The 18294-nt window shown below is 43.2% G+C and overlaps 1 long non-coding RNA gene across 1 annotated transcript in view; it reads right to left on the reverse strand.

Annotated features, from left to right (window-relative positions):
* Positions 1-18294, reverse strand: part of LOC129653260 (uncharacterized) — a 45583-nt gene that overhangs the window by 739 nt on the left and 26550 nt on the right. The gene's annotated exons all lie outside the window — the stretch shown is intronic.

Here is an 18294-nt window from a genome sequence, read left to right on the forward strand (position 1 = left end):
GTACCACGTGATTCACAAGGGTAAAGGAAGTTAGTTTAGAGGAAAAGATACAATCAATTACCCCTGTACCAATTCCATGCTAAATAAATACAGTCACTTTTATGCTAATGAAGCAAGAATAATTCACCCCCAAAACATTTTTAAACTTATGAAAACTGTCCCTTGTGTATATGTTAACCCTCTTACACCAAAAAGTATTAATGGAAAATTACAAAAATATGCAAAATACAGAATAATAAAAATGAAGATAACAACATTAATATAATAAACATCTGATAGTAAGTGAAGCCAGGGAGTGATACTATTTAGAAATGCAAGACAAAAAATAAAAATAAAAGCTGCATAATTATTTAAATCATTTAAATTTGATGTACAGATTTTTACGATAAGCTACAAGCTCACTTATATGCTAACGTCATCTAACATAGCTTTACTGGAACTGAAACTGTGGGTCCTCATAGATGGGACAATGAGTAACACAGAGGAAATACATTCTTATAACCTGCTCACTTCTTATAGCTTACATACCAGCAAGGCCACAAATTTAATGTCTATAATATATTGAGTCTTGGTAATTCCAAACTCCTGAGTCTTGGTAATTCCAAAACTACTGGTACAAAGATTTTCAGTGGCTTTCTACCTTCAGTGATTCACATCCACACTCCCTAAGCCAGTGCTCAGGGATCCAACCTGATTTCCTGAAATTATCTTTCACTGCACTCCCATTCAAATCCTCTACCCAGACAGACTGTTATAGTCACTCCTTCAAACTCGGATTACTGGTTCTAGGCTTTTGTCTATTCCTCCCTCCCACTAAATGTATACCCTGTAGGTCTTCATTACTTTAGTGCTTAGACTGATCAGAGAAATATACATAAGTAATCCTTCTCCTCTTTAAGCTCTTTCTCACTCATTCTGTTTGTTTATTTTGTTTTGTTGTTGTTTCAGGAAGACTAGGATGGAACAGATAAAGTTATGTAGACAAGGACATCATGGTCTCTGACTCATTTGGTGCTGCCACACAACATATCCTCCCACCCCTTTTCCTTCCCTCTCCCTACCTCATCGACTAAGTTCCAAGTTAGGTGGTCATTCATTCCCTCATTCATTCAATCAACAAATATTCAAGAGTCTGCTGCCATTCTGAGCCACAAGATATAGCAGTGAGTGAGAAAGACCTAATCTCAGTCCATGAAGACAAAAGCACAAGTAAACCAATAAACAAACAAAAACAAACAAACAAAAAAACCTGCAAGTTATAGTTAATGCTATAAAAGTCTAAACAAGGAACTGAGATTGAAAGTAGTGTTTTAGATAGGGAAGACAAAGAAAGCATCCTCAGAGTGTTATTTAAGATAAGATCTAAAAAACAAGTGGGAGATGCCACATGAAAAGGAGAAAAGAACATTCAGATGAGTAAATGCAAATCAATTTCCTCATCAGTTAAACAGAAGAATAACAGTTCCTATCTTGTGTGGGTGATATGAGAATTTAATGTATTAATCCATGAAAAGCACTTAGAACTGGCCTGGCCTATAATAAATGCCATTAAGCTGGAGATGTAAATTACCATTCCAGGCAAAGGGGGCAGAATGTGAAAAACCCTTGATGTGTAAAGGAGTACAGTATGCTCAAGGGACAGAAAGAAGAGCATCATGACTACAGCATGGTGAATAAGGAGGAATGTATAGTAAGAAAAGACTAGAGAGGAAAGGGCCAGAACAAGTATGGCATGGTACACTCGACAGGTAAGTAAGTGCTGAGCAGGGAAGCTGCTGCTATGGGTAGAATGAACTGAAAGAATGAGATTGAAAGAAAAACCAATCAGGAGGCAGTTGTACTAGTCCAGGTGAAAGATGATGTAGGCCATGACTAAGCATAGCAATGGACACAGCAAAGTATTTGTAGGATGTGGATTGACAGGACTTGGTGGTAGATATAATATTCAGGACTTGGAAAATAGGTACCCAGGGTACCTTTCTGGACTTACTCAGTTGAGAATGTATGCAAGTGACAATGTCAAGGAGACAGTTGGATTTATAAGTTTAGAACTCAGAAGAGAGGCTGAGAGAGAAAATACAAATATCAGAGACATCATTGTAAACATTGCATTTAAACATGTGAAACCAGAGCAGACCACCCAGGAGGAAACTTTTGGAGATGCAAAGAAGATTCAAGTCCAAGCTCTCAGGAACATTTTGTGTTTGGGTGGAAGAGAAAGAGACAGCCACGGAGACCAGGGAAGCAGGATCAGTGAGGTCAGAGAAGACTCAAGATAAAAGAATTTCTACAGAAACCAAGAAAAGAGACTGTTTCAAGAAGGAGAAAATAATCAGGATTTCCCCCAATATATTTTGAGGTCATCAAGATGAGAAAAGAAAGTGGATGTCGGAACAGGCAGGTCATTGGTGATCCTGGCAAAATTGCATTCCACCAACTGGAGAAGAAAATGGCAACCTACTCCAGTATTCTTGCCTGGAAAATCCCATCAACAGGGGACCCTGGGAGGCTATGGGTCAAAAGAATCAGACACAACTTAGGGACTGAATCAACTGGTAAAGTCAGAAGCTTGAGCTGTGTAGGTTGACAGGAGATTGGGAGGTGAAGATACGGAAACAATGTATTTAGACAACTCTTTGGAGCAATTTGTATTAGAGAATATCAGAGAAATGGGAGAATGGCTGGATGGCATGTGGAGTTGAGGAAGACAGTCTTTCATGACTGACCAGTATTTACAGGGAATGAACTTTGGTTTCCATGATTTTCCCTCAGAGATTCTAAGCTCCATCACCAAATACCAAATGGGTTGTGTCTTTCAGTTCAGTTTAGCTCAGTCGCTCAGTCATGTCCAACTCTTTGCAACCCCATGATCGCAGCACACCGGGCCTCCCTGTCCATCACCAACTCCCGGAGTTCACTCAGACTCACGTCCATCGAGTCAGTGATGCCATCCAACCATCTCATCCTCTGTCGTCCCCTTCTCCTCCTGCCCCTAATCCCTCCCAGCATCAGGAACTTTTCCAATGAGTCAACTCTTCGCATGAGGTGGCCAAGTACTGGAGTTTCAGCTTTAGCATCAGTCCTCCAATGAACACCCAGGACTGATCTCCTTTAGAATGGACTGGTTGGATCTCCTTGCAGTCCAAGGGACTCTCAAGAGTCTTCTCCAACACCACAGTTCAAAAGCATCAATTCTTCAGTGCTCAGCTTTCTTCACAGTCCAACTCTCACATCCATACATGTGTGTGTTTGTGTGTCAGTCGCTCAGTCGCATCTGACTCTTGCGACCCCATGGACTGTATAGCCCACCAGGCTCCTCTGTCCAAGGAATTCTCCAGGAAAGAGTACTAGAGAGGGTTGCCATTTCCTCCTCCAGGGGATCTTCCTGACCCAGGGATCAAACCCACATTTCCTGCATTGCAGGTAGATTTTTTACTGTCTGAGCCACCAAGGAAGTCCCCTCTTTTCAGATATTATAAAAATTCCATTGTCATTAGGGAGGAAACTGAGGCACATTGACCGCCCACCCCAGGCCTGTATTTGCCAGTCCAAGGTCTAGCATACACCCTCTCACTCTCCACCCCCAGCAGAATGAGCTGCACACAGCAGCCTTTTGCCATATATGGGGGTGGGGGAGGGTCTCAGGAGCCCATCTGTGGCCTGTGTCGGGCGAGGCTGGCCAGGGTCAAGGGCTGTGGGTGGGGGAGCAGGAGGAGGGGTGTAGTTGGAAGAGCAGCTGCTGTGCCATGACCACTGGAAAAACCATAGCCTTGACTAGAGGAACCTTTGTTGGCAAAGTAATGTCTCTACTTTTGAATACGCTGTCTAGGTTGGTCATAACTTTCCTTCCAATGAGTAAGCGTCTTTTAATTTCATGGCTGCAGTCACCATCTCCAGTGATTTTGGAGCCCAAAAAAATAAAGTCTGACACTGTTTCCACTGTTTCCCCATCTATTTCCCATGAAGTGATGGGACCAGATGCCATAATCTTCATTTTCTGAATGCTGAGCTTTAAGCCAACTTTTTCACTCTCCTCTTTCACTTTCATCAACAGACTTTTGAGTTCCTCTTCACTTTCTGCCATTAGGGTGGTATCATCTGCATATCTGAGGTTATTGATATTTCTCCTGCCAATCTTGATTCCAGCTTGTGTTTCTTCCAGCCCAGCGTTTCTCATGATGTACTCTGCATAGAAGTTAAATAAGCAGGGTGACAATATACAGCCTTGACGTACTCCTTTTCCTACTTGGAACCAGTCTGTTGTTCCATGTCCAGTTCTAACTGTTGCTTCCTGACCTGCATACAGATTTCTCAAGAGGCAGGTCAGGTGGTCTGGTATTCCCATCTCTTTCAGAATTTTCCACAGTTTCTTATGATCCACACAGTTAAAGGCTTCGGCATAGTCAATAAAGCAGAAACAGATTTTTTCTGGAACTCTCTTGCTTTTTTCATGATCCAGCAGATGTTGGCAATTTGATCTCTGGTTCCTCTGCCTTTTCTAAAACCAGCTTGAACATCAGGAAGTTCATGGTTCACGTATTGCTGAAGCCTGGCTTGGAGAATTTTGAGCAGTACTTTACTAGCGTGTGAGATGAGTGCAATTGTGCAGTAGTTTGGGCATTCTTTGGCATTTCCTTTCTTTGGGATTGGAATGAAAACTGACCTTTTCCAGTCCTGTGGCCACTGCTGAGTTTTCCAAATTTGCTGGCATACTGAGTGCAGCACTTTCACAGCATCATCTTTTAGGATTTGAAATAGCTCAACTTTAGTCTTTAGTTGTGTCTTTAGTCCCTAAAGAGAGACCATGAAGCCATAAGAAAAAACTAGTCTTATCAATAATCTCACCTGGGCATTCCTCCTGATTTCCAACCCCTCTGTACCTATTGTTTTACTTTTCCAGGCTCAGAAGAACATTCCTAAAGTACCCACATCCCAATATCAAAATAACCTATGATATAATCAAGATATTAATTCTTGACTGGAAGATTTGTGTTCCATATGTCTTCATCCCCACCTGAATGCCGCAACATTCCCGTCTCACCTGGATGCAGAGGAAATCATTAAGTTTCAATGCACCAAAGCAGTGTTCATTTAGATCCATGCTACAGTGAGCCAAATATGCTCATTTAAATGTCAATAAACCCTACCTCCAACTGAGCTCATTTGTGTGGAGGGAGGGAGGATGGATGTGAGGAATAGCACTGAACCCCGTTAGCTCTCAAGATGTTATTAAAGAGGAGGAAGAACCAACCTCCCACTAATAGTTCCTAAATGCGATCACTTTCAATTTGTTCAATTCAGCAGATAAGTGATACACAGATTTGAGGCTTGGAATAAATTGTATCAAGAATTCTAATGCTGTAATGTTCTAGCAGAAACTGAGAGCACATACCTCCATCCAATGCTGCTGTATTATGTCATTTGGACCCAGCATGGCTGGGTAGTCTGCAAATATTCAAAAGTTAGCAAAGGTATGAAAAGCAAGGTCTGCTTCTATCACCAGCTGACCAAAACTCTCCCAGCTCTCTAACCTCCAACTACTAATCAATTGTTGGTTTTTTTCTTTTCTGTGCTTGATCTAAGGGCTGCAGAATGTCCACTGTGTACAGTGCTGTAACAGAGGAGAATACAAAAGCACTTCCCTAATCAAGATTCTACTTAAACTTTATATATTAATTATTGGCTGGTTTGAAGATAGAGGTTTTGCCTTGAAATGGGTCATTAGTGGCCATAAAGCAAAATGCTAAACCCCATCCCCTTCATCCAAAAGAACAGGGCAGTAAACATTTTCATTAAAGCATTTTATCAAGGCAGAAGTTCTTTCTAACCTAACAAATGATTAGTATCACCATTAATTAATGTGCTGGATGTTTATCCTTGGTATAAACATTAATCATTTTAAGATAATACGGTGGGGAGAAAGACTAAAAGGAATCTAATGTTTGTTTGGGTTCCCAGCGTGGGCTAGAAGCTGTAATAGGTACTTTCCTTTCAGTAACGGGCTTAATTCATATGCCTCTCATATACGGTAAGTATTATTACCACTCCTTTCCTGATTAGTGGAAAGAGGGCTCTGGTTGTGTCAAGTGATTTGCCCAAGGTCACATACCTCGTGAACACGGAATCAGGAATTGGCTGATCCCAAAGTCCATATGCTCTTCCCACTCCATTGGGCAGCCTCCCTCACAAAATAACCCAAAACATATTATAAATGAGAAAGGGGAGGGAGTCAAAACAATCATCTGTAGGGTCAAGACTCTAGAGCATTCACTTTTACAAGAAATAAATGTTACCACACTGATCCATGCCAGTGAGTTAACTTCTCATTTATTCATTCCACAAAATAATCTAATTATTTCAAGCCACTAGAGAATATGAAATTATTGCTCCAGTGCACTAAATTGCTCACTAGTAACCTTAAAAAGCTAACCAAAAGATTTCAGTTATTTCTGGAAAACCCATCAGCTTATCAGCCAGGGAGAACTCATTCACTGCCCTCTGTAAATAGAAGCATCACTTTTCTGTCCAGCTCCTGAAATTTCACACACTCTAAATGACTAGATAAGCACAGCCATGATGCCACGTTGTTTCCTCCTTCAGCTTTGCTCAGAAGAGTTATTTAATCAGTCCTACTTACCTAAACCTGAAAATGGGGAAGGAGAGGGGAAGGGAGAGAAAAAGGGCACACACAGAGAAAGAGTACTCGCAGGCTGCATGTGTGTGATCCACTATTTATTTTTCTCTGTGTTGGTATGTTTAACCATCTCTAATAGACTCCATAAATGCCTTCCAAATCCAGTTTCAATGGTCTATTTGCTGCCTAGTATAGCATATAATCTTTTCCAAAAGTGGTATTGATCTTGTTAAGTCTCCTCATCATCTGGACTTTGAGCATCCCTCAGCAACATCATTCCTGTGGACAAACCACGTGCTTTTTTTATACAGCCACCCATTAACACTGTCTGAGAGCTGTTGCCTGCTAAAATGGGTCAGGAGACAGAGGGATAGTCATAATAATAGCCACCAGGTATTGAGAGGTAATGTACTAAACATTTTGTATACATTCTCTCCATTAGCCTCACAACAGCCCTATGGGGGAAGTATTATTATCCCCATATTTGGCCAGGAGTTATATGTTATCCCCATTTAAGACAGGGAAACTAAAAAAGGTTCAGTAATTGGTACCAGCTCATTCATTCTACTCAAAGGCACTCTATACCAGTTCTCTTCTCCCCTCTGTCCTTTCTTTCCCTACTGCCTATCACCCCCGGTTTTTTTGTTTGTTTGTTTGTTTGTTTGTTTTTGAGAATCCAAGAGATCAGTGTGATGTTTATTTCCTTACTTATTACTAAGAGCAGCATCCAATTCCATTGGGAATTTTGCAGTGAGAAGCGAAATGGAAAGTAAAGAAGTGAAGCATTGTCTTCCCATCCAAAGCTGAATACAGAATGAAATACAGACCCTAAGGCTGTATCCAATCTTTTCTCCCAACCAAACACTCTCTCCCCTTCTCCTCTCTGCCCCCTCTGTCTCTCTCTCTTTCCCTCTCTCTCTCTCTCACTCACACACACTTTTCATGTGCTTCAGTCTTATCTGATCAAGTCCAGACCCCAGAAGACTCTGCATCTCCCATCTGTCTGAATTCATATTCCTCTCTATACACAGTCTTTTCCCCACCATTTCAGCCTGTCCAGATCCTCTTCATCCTCTGAAGCCCTACCAAAACCCACCTCTTCTTTGAGCATGTCCTTGTTCCTCTCAAGTCAAGATTAGTCTTCCTCCTCCTGTCCTCATTCTGCCCCATTACCTCTTTTTCATGGGTAGTCTTGTATTAAAGCTCCTACATGTCTCTCCTCTCAACTAACTTGTGAGTCCCCAGATGTGACAAATTCCAGCTTGTTTATCTTTACAGCCACCCCTCTGTGCCCCGCAACTCAGAGCAGTCAGCACATAGTTTAACAGAGAATGGATCCTCACTACATGTTTAGAGTTGAACTGCCTGGGGCCCTGGCAGCCCATCAGCAATAGATATTGAAGCCAGAGACCCAGAGAAGACCTCAGCTGAGAATAGCGCCTGTGAGCAAAGGAAAGCTTCTCTTTAAGCAGAATAAAAGAGAAAGCTGGAAAGAAAGAGTTACCACTCGGAAGCTCTGTCCCTAGTGCTGCCAGGCATTTGCATCCCTTTGGAATAGAGTTTCAACTCTTTTTTTTTTTTTTTTTTTTTTTTTTAAATTTTATTTTATTTTTAAACTTTACATAACTGTATTAGATTTGCCAAATTTGTAGGCCTTCCTCCTTCAGGGATTCGGGAATGTCCAGCCCAGCCCAGCCCCTCGCTGGGAATGTGCTGATGTGTATTCTGTTTGGAAAGGAGGGCAGTTTGAGAGCCATCAGTGAGACAACCTTCTGATACCTGATAAAGCAGGACACAGGGTACAATATGAAAAGAGTGGAAAGATCAATTGCATGGGCTGATTGGCAAGGCCTGAGAGGGGTTCCTGGGTGAGAACCAGAGATGAGCATAGCCTGCTGGAAGGACTGATGAGAAAGTGTCACCAAGCAGGGTGGATCTGGAAAAGGACCAAGTCGAGGGATAAAGACAAACTTTGCCCTGGTCTTTGCCCAGGACCGGCTCTCCTTGCACATAACTCAGTTGTCACCCCTGAGATGACAGGATGCTCTGCAGACAGCCTGCTTCCTTGCCCCGTGCCACTGACAGGGAAGATGCACCAGGCTGGTGAAGAGCGGTGACCTGCCTACTATCTCTTTATGATCTTCAGCAACACAGCACGTGTAAGGTAGAGAGGGGAGGGGAGCCAAGGGAGGAGCAGACACCCGCCTCACCCCTCGACATTCAGGTGACCCGATTGTGTCAGCACCACTCGTCCCCCCATCTGTCACAGTGTCAGCTCCTGCTGGGGCCCCAGGATCCACAGAGGTTGCTCCATGTGTCGCCCCATTTATCTTTGCAGGCAGCAGCGCTGATGTGTTTGACAGTTCTATTTGTTATCCTACAAAGCAGGGTCCCCACTCTTCAAAGCACCGGGAAGAAAAGCCAGGGATGGAACAGGACCCAGGCAGAAAGAGGCACTGGGAGAAATGCGGAGAAGGAGGTCTGCAGTGTCTGCACACCTAACGGAGGCGAGAAGAGGGATCAGGCAACTCAGGAAAAGCAAGCCCTACATCTTGCCTTCTGGAGGCTGCTGAACCAGCAGAAAGTGTGCGTGTCTAGATGTGTGAGTGTGCTCAGAGCGTGACTATCAGATGACGAGAAGGGTCTGGTGTGTCTCGGCGGGACTGACCCCAGTGTTTCTAGCCAGCTCATTAACGTTCTGCCTTCCTATCTTCCCCTCGCCCCACCCACACCCCTTCTTCAAAGAGGGGGGCTAATGGAGACATGGACCTCCGTGGTGGCTCAGACGGTAAAGAACCTGCCCGCACTGCAGGAGACCCAGGTTCAATCCCTGGGTTGGGAAGATTCCCTGGAGAAAGGAATGGCTACCCACTCCAGTATTCTTGCCTGGAGAATTCCACAGACAGAGAAAGCTGTTGGGCTATAGTCAACGGGGTTGCAGAGAGCCAGACACAATTCAGCAACTAACACTAACTAACTAATGGAGACACAGGTCCTCTGCCTGCTGACACCTCAAGTGCCCCCTTCCTGGGTTATGACATTTATCACAGTCTGTGCTTAGAACCAGACTCTGTCTTTGAAAATATTCTACTCCTGGCACAGCCCTGGTTTCCCCCACCCCCCACAGAGCTCTCAGTCTGGCAAAAAGCCCTCCAAGAGTAACAAACACCCTACAAGAAGTTGCTATGCAGCACAGATCAGACTGCATTCTGTACCAAACGCTGACAACAGGGGGTCTCATAGGGTCTTGGGTCAACTAGACTCAGGAAGGAGCACCCATGGAACTGGGCTGTGTTGCCAGGTTAAGAGAACATCACAGTGACTGTCAGTTACTTGCATATGTCAGGGACCTGACATTTAGTGTGTCCTTCAGTCTTCACAACAACATATGACACAGGTACCATTATCAGCCCCAGTTTACAGATGAGGAGACTGGGGCACCAGGTCTGTTTTGCCCAGGTAGAGCTAGACTTTGCACCCAGTCAGGCCAACCATCAGCCACAACAGTGCATTATCCCTCAGAATAAGGACTAACTGTTACCCCCTCCTACACCTAAGGTTGCCAACCATTCTGGCTAACCTAGGACCATATCGGTTTTAGCAGTGACAGCCCTGTGCCCTGGAAACTCCTCAGACATAGGCAAACTGGGACGATTGGTCACCTACCTGCAGCCCAATTCTCCATGAAAAGTGAAAGTCACTCAGTTGAGTCTGATTCTTTGTGACCCCATAGACTGTAGCCCACCAGGCTTCACTGTCCACAGGACTCTCCAGGCAAGAACACTGATATGAGTGGTCATGCCCTTTTCCATATTCCTCCCCCAACACACACACAACCACACACACACATGAACACATCTTCATTTTTTTCTCTCTCTCCTGATTACTATTACATGAGCATAACCCAGTCAGAAGCTGCCATCCTGTGTAAACTTTAAGGAAGGAGGCAACACTCCCAGGCTCAGGCCCAGGTAAGGCTTGAGATCCTCACCCAGGAGAACCTCTCCTGCTCTTCACGGACCCTCCCTGCCGGCGCCTGCTGCCTAAAGCCTGGCTGAGCCACTGAAGGTCACAGAGAAGCTCAGGGGGGCCAAGACCCAGTACTGAACCTTTGGGATTCCTCCATAATAAGATGTATTACTTATAGGATACACCTAGCTAATTCAATAGGCTGTGGGGTGTTGATTGATGGAGAAAGGAAACCAGTTGTTACTATCAGACTAATTGCTGTCTTTTGTGGTTCCTTAGCTGGTTCCAAATGAATAAACGATCTGAAATTCTGGGCCTTGGGGATCCTTAAGAATGAATGGTATAGAAGGAGGGCAAGATGACTGGACCTCCAGGTTTGGTCAACATTTAATGGAACAAGCATGTTCTTAGCATCCAAAAGGATTGCAATAAGGATTCAATGAAATAAAATAGGAAAACACCTAACTACATAGTAGATATTCTGTAATTAGTATCTATTACATTTTTATCATTATCATTATTATACCATCTGGCTAAAAAAGTCCTCTATCCCACACTGTTTATGGCTTTACATGGAGCTTGGGAAGGGGTAGGAGGGGAAATGAGTGGCAGCACTTATATTTGAGAACATCTTGGACAGGCTGGCAAGGTAGATTGCTGTGCATTTTGGAAGCTGGGGGATCATCTTTATTAAGAGGACAAGTATAAACACCACCTTCAAGGAATTGCCAAGGGAGGTCCAGCAGTGAGAGTGTGCCACGAGGGTGGGGTGGGGCAGGGGAGAGCATTAGGAAAAGTCGGGAAGCAAGTTCCACTGTGGAATCTGGGGTGGGGTTTGATGGAGGGGTTACCCTACCTTCATCCAGCCCCATTGACAGCAACAGTGATAGAAAGCAGTAACAATACTTACTAATAATAGTACTTATATAGTAATAGCTACGTCTGAGTTCTGATTGCAGGTGCACATTAATGTAGGAATTTTCCATGTACAATCATTTCATTTTTATCTTAGAGATGTAGAAACCACTCTGGACAGCTAAACCGACTAGTTCAGTATCACTAGCCAGCAACAGGGTCTGAACTTAGGGACTTTTGAGCCAGTTTGGGTTCTTTTCCCAAAGCCATACTGCCTCCCAACAAATAAACGATTTCCCAAATGATTATGACAAAGCTAAACTAGAGCAGACAGTGTAAGAACTCCAACCATCCTCTTGGAGAGGGTGTGATTTGGAATTTCAAAAGACCAGAGCAGGGGCTGCGAAGAACTACAGGCCTGTCTCCTGCTACTGCCCAGGTCTTTGTCAACCCAAAAGGGCTTTAGGGAGAAGTGACCAGGAACGCTGATGGCTTCTAATTTTACCTTCTCCAAGGGTTCTCTTGGGCAACGTTGTTAAGCTTCTGAAGCTACCGTGCCTCCAGTTCATGTCCCTCCTCCACACTGTTGTCAGGGATCCCAATGATATCCCTGCTTGGAAGAGTGGACTGACAAGAAATTGGGATGAGCACAAAGCTGGCCCATGGCTAAAGGAAGACAGGCATGTTGGTTTTTTCACTCCTGGCTGAGCATCCCACTGCCTGCCAAGTGATATTCAACCTCCAAGGTTCTGAGAGAGCCACTGGACAGGGAAATACAGCCCAAGAAGCCACTCTCACTTGTCAATTTCCTAAACAAAAGAGGATATCTCCCCAGCAAAAACAACAAGAATGTCACTTATTCTCATGAGAATATCTCCATTTGTTCATGCTGGAAATTGGTGCTATATCTTTCAAATGACTTTAATATCTCTCATCATTTATTCAAAGAATGCCCTTGGGAATGATTTTTTAGGAGTTTTTACTTCTATATATTTTTCTTTTTTACATTTGAGCATCCTTTATCTTACATTAAAGTCCTTTATACTCATATTTTCACTACCTCTCCTTGTACTATATAAGGGATTGGTCATTGGGCAATACCTTTCCCATCACATCACTGGGGAATGTAGTTTTCCAGCAAATATCTATGCATATCCTTTTAAAACATACCCTCTCTCAAATTCCTTCTGCCAGGCAAGTGGCACACCAACTTATCAAGCAAGTAAACAAAACATGTGAGATATTTTCCCCTGCTCTTCCTTCGGCAGATCCCTAGCCCTGTTGACCTAGGCTGTAAGTGAAGAGGGGCAAGCTGCTCACCACTTTGACAGTTTTAGACATGAACCTTAGCTCTTGGTTGAGTGGTGGCACCTGAGCTTCGCCAGCTACTAAGCTGGAAAGAAATATGATGTCACAAGGAAGAACAATACCTATGCATAAAAGCAGAAAGTTTGTATATATACTAAATATACATATTTCTATGAATTAGCACTCCCAAAAGAACTGTAGTGACAGTTTAAACTAGACGACGACTCTAACCAGACAACTCAGTAAAGGGCCCAGCAGACAAACGCAACAGCCTCTGACCAGTGACACTGCCAGGAATATCATGGAGGAGCCTCAGTTTTGTAGGGACAGCTGGCGTCCCCTAAGCCAGATCCTACCACGTTTGCTTAGAGGATCGAATTCCAGACCCTGTCAGGCTCTTTCGTTTCTTAGCTTTTCTTGCACAAAGAGGGTCAAGATGCCAGGACAGAAAGAATATTGAGCTTAAAGGAAAAGGCCTGGCTTTGTGTTCCAGATCTACCACGTTTCTTTACCTCAATTCCTTTATCAGTGAAATGGAATGCACAATATCTTTCCCACAGACCTGAGGTGATTGTTGTGAGATCCCAATTAGAGTTGTAACTTGTAAACTGTAAAGTGGTATAAAGTCATGGGAGGTAACTTTCTTGCACTGTGTGATAGATTTAGGTTTGGGGGCAGATGCAAAAGGCCTTACAGACCAACCCACACCTCCACTTCCAGGCTGTGCATTCCACTGAGGCTGGAGTGGGTTCATCCCAATGCTTGACAGCATTTTGTGGAAGCAGTCATTTACGAAGTGTGGGAGCCAAGCACTGTGCACCTGCAGGTCTTTGAAGGGAGTACATTGCACGACCTCGGAAGTGGTGGAGACTTATACGATTAATACTCCATATGAACAGAGAGACTCTCTCAAATGTATTTTTCACTATTTTGGAGGTTTTGTTTTTGGAGGGCAAAGGTGAGTTAAAAATGGAGACGGGCAAGGAGAGGGAGAAGAAAGAAACTGGAACAACCCAGGAAACAGTCATGAAGTCTTCAGGATACACTTTGTCAGGCTAGATGCCCACTGGACCTCCAACACAGCATATTCTAAGGAAAATTCAGCATCACCCTGACTGGGCCTGCTCACCCTCTTATGTCCTGTGTCAGACAATGGCCATATCATCCACCTGTTCCAACCTGAGCATCATCCTGGATTCCCCTGATGCTCCATCCCCCTAATCCAAGTCCCACGATAGTACATCCTTAAAATGTCCTCTCCAGGGATAAATTAGGGGGTTGGGATTAACATATACACACTACTATACATAAACTACATCACTGACAAGGACCTATTGTGTGGCACGGGGAACTATACTCAATATTTTGTAACAAGCTGTAGGGAAAATAATCTGAAAACTAATATATATATGTATAACTGAACCACTTTGCTATACACCTAAAACTAACCCAACATCGTAAATCAGCTACACTCTAATGTTTTAAAAATCAACTCTACCTCCGTTTACTTCAGTGCTATGATTACTGTCCTGGTTGGGGCCCTCATCACTGCTGGCCTGGATTATCACAAATGTCTCTCAAAATTCCCCTGTCTTGTTTTCTCCCTTGAATAAATTCTCCATATTTCTGATTCCTAAAACCAAGTCCAGTTGTGTCACTTCCCTTGGCTTCTACCTTCCTCTGTGAGTTCACTTCTTGCTTTTCTCTCCACCCTTCTGGGCTCTTTGTCCTATCCTAACTTTCCTTGCTTCCAGAACTTTGCACCTGCTGTTCCACCAACCTATTGGTACCCACTTCTTCTGTGTAACCCCTTCTCATCCCAGAGGCTTCCAGACTCATGGGTTCCATTCATTGTCCTTCCCCAGTGCTTCTTGTTTACAGCTGTTTGGCTGGTCATAGGAAATAGCACATTGTATGGTAAGAACTGGTTCGCTGACTTATTTCAAGGCCATGAACACTTGTGAAGCAAGACCCAGATCTTATTTTATCTCTATGTGTTCAGCACCTACAATATGACTGGAACACAGGAGGTGCTCCATAACTAATAGTTGATTTAAGTAGCAGTGAGCTGAAATGAATCCCATTCATTTGGTCAGAAGAAGTCAAAAGATGCCTGGGGCTTCTGGGCCAGAGGACACGCCTTGGCTCCCTAGCCCAGTAACTTGGCAACTAGGTAGAACTTTCCCACAAGTCAGATCTCTACCAGGAGCCACTAAACCTACTCCAGAGCTAACAAAAATATGCCGTTTGCCCCCAGAATAAACCTGGCTTCCCAGCATAACCCATCTTCACAAGTAAATGTTCATGAACTTGGATGCAGAAAGGGCCTTGACAATAGTCCCCAAACCATCACTTCAATCTCTTAATAGGCACAGTGAATATATGTTTCTCAAATCAATAAATGAATATAAATCAAGTTTTGCTATACATCCTATGTATTCTGCAGCATAAAGGAATAAAATTGTTCCATTTCCTCTTTCTACACTGTTGGTAGATATGTAAATTGGCACAGCCTCTATGGAAAACAATATGGAATTTCCTCAGAAAACTAAAACTAGAACTACCATATGATCCAGAAATCCCACTCCTGGGCATGTATCTGGATAAAACTATAATTCCAAAAGATACATGCACTCCTATGTTCATGATGGCACTATTCACAGTAATCAAGATATGGAAACAACCTATCTCCAGTAAACAGATGAGTGGATAAAGGATATGTGGTACATATATACAATGGAATGCTACTCAGCCATAAAAAAGAATGGAATAATGCCATCAGCTGCAACATGGATGGACAGAGATTATAATACAAAGTGAAGTAATTCAGATAGAGAAAGACAAATACCATTATGTTGTTGCTTCCGTTAAGTTGTTAAGTCATGAACAACAACGAGTTGCTAAGTCACTTCAGCACACCATGCTTCACTGTCCTTCAAAGAAGAACCTGGAGCGTTACAGTCCTTGGGGTCACAGAGAGTCAGACACGACTGAGTGACTAACACAACAAATACCATATGATGTCAGTTACATCTGGAATCTACAGTATGCTACAAATGAACCCATCTACAAAATAGAAACACTCACAGAGAGAACAGACTTGTAGTTGCCAAGGGTAGCGGGGAGGAGGAAGAGGGATGGATCCTGGATTCAGAAGATGCACACTACTACATTTAGAATGGATAAACAACAAGTTCCTACTCTATAGCACAGGGAACTACATCCAATCTCCTGGGATAAACCATAATGGAAAAGACTATTTCAAGAAGAATATATATATATATATATATATATATATATATATATATATATAACTGAATATATATATGTAACTGAATATATATATATATATATATATATATAACTGAATCACTTTGCTGTACAACAGAAATTAGCACAACATTGTAAAGCAACTATATTTCAATAAAAAAAATTGTTCTCTTCCCTTCCTCCTCCACTGGGCCTGTAGGAAGATGGCACACCTGTGCCATTGGTGAAGAAGATGGCTCTTCTTGACTTTCCTTTCCTGCAAATGACATTCTATATGGTCAAGTTTGCCAGAAGTCAGGCCTCATTCTCTATATATTGTTACATGAAAACCAATCATTGTGTTTCTCAGGGTCACTTCAGCTTTCTTACAGACCTGAATTGTCCCCAAGGCTCAGGAGGTTGTGTAATGCAATACACTGCTGAAATGGCCACAAGGTTTCATCTGCCTTCATCCGAGCACTTTTCCATGTGACTTCTCAGCTCCTCCCACCAAAAAGCAGAGTCTCTTTCCCCTTCCTTTGAACCAGGCTGGCTTGTGATCTGCTTTGCACGACAGAATGCACTGGGAGTGCGAGTGTGCCAGTGTTGAACCCAGGCCCCAAGAGACCTTTCATGCTTCTACATTCTGTCTTGGAACCCCACTACCACTCTGCAGACAAGCCCGGTCTAGCTTGCTGGATCATATAAGACACATGACCTGATAACCACTGCAGTTATCTATCGCAGTAAAACAAAGTGTCTCAAACTCAGTGACTTAAAACAGCTATCATTTATTTTCCTTACAAACCAGCACTTTGAGTAGGGCCTGGTCCTGGCAGCTCATCTCTCTCCCTCTGGCATCAGCTGGGCAGCTCAAAGGCCTGAGGGGACCAGACACCCGGGAGCTAGGGTCTCCTATGGCTCCCTTACTCACACGTCTGCTGACTGTCATTTGGGACCTCAACTGGGACTGTGGACTGGAGATCCACACGTGGCCCCTCCAAGTGACTGCTCCACAACCTCACAGCATTGTAGGTAACTTCCAGGAGCAAAGCCATGAAGGGAAGAAAGTGGGAGCTGCCATTTTCTCAAGATCTAAGCCTAGAAATCAGCCGAACATTACTTCTGACACCTTCTATTGGTCCAAGCAGTCCCAAAGGCCTGCCCAGATTCAAAGGAAAGGGGCAGAGATGAGAAAACTGCAATGTCAAATTGTAAAAAGGGTATGTGGAATAAAAATATACTGTGGTCATCTTTGGAAAATACAACCTGTCACAGCTTCATCAGTCTAGTCAACAGTCAACTGACTGCCAGACACACAAGGGAAACCATCCTAAACCAGTCAGCCAGACACACACACACACACACACACACACACACACACCTGTCAGCCAGGGGACTGACTGCAAATACATGAACAAGCTCGACTAAGATTAGCTGACCCTGATCCAGATCAACAGAACCTGTCAGCCGATACAGGCTTGCAAGCAACAATACGTGATTATCGTTTTAAGTCATTAAGCTTTAGGATGGTTTGCTACACAGAAATAATCCTGGCTCTACCACCTATTAGCAAGTTAAGTACTTTGACCTCTATTTCCTTGCCTATAAATATAGTAATAATAATATGTACATCACGGGATTATAAATTGTTAGGATTTGATGATATAATGCATCTTCCATGCCTAGCACAAAGTGCCAGCACTGTGTTCCTAAATAACTGCTCCCTTCTCATCCTCACGTATCCGGGACTGTAAGGAAGGTTACTTTCTCCTCGTTCCTTGTTCTTCATCCTTTAAGATCACAGAATCTTGACTGTGTGTCAATCTCAGTTCTGCCTTGCAAAAGGTGACTTTCACAATGAACTCTCCTTACTAATCAATTAAACTACTGAGAATTTTCAAAATCACTCAACTATTCCAGGAGAAAGGAGAAAGGGCAGGACAAGAGGTGAACTGTATGATCCTCCTAATGAAAATTTCAAGGAGTCTTGGTTTATAAACACTGCAAAAATCCATTCTAAACAAAAACATCAGCTTTTCACTGTGGCTTGGATATTAGCCAGCAATGAGGGAGAGATTGACCTGATTTAGGGTTGGTTGCACAATATGAAAAGTGATTTTTTTTTCCTTTCCCTAGACCTAGAGCTAATAGCTTTGTTTGTCCCTGACAAACAGAAGAGAACACTGCGCTATCCCCTTTAAAATCTGCAAGCGCACAAATAGAGCCTTGCTTCGAGTTAACTCTACATGCACTTTGGAGCTGCAGCAGTTGACATG

Source organism: Bubalus kerabau, chromosome 5, assembly GCF_029407905.1.
Source record: "Bubalus kerabau isolate K-KA32 ecotype Philippines breed swamp buffalo chromosome 5, PCC_UOA_SB_1v2, whole genome shotgun sequence".
NCBI classification, from domain to species: domain Eukaryota; kingdom Metazoa; phylum Chordata; class Mammalia; order Artiodactyla; family Bovidae; genus Bubalus; species Bubalus kerabau.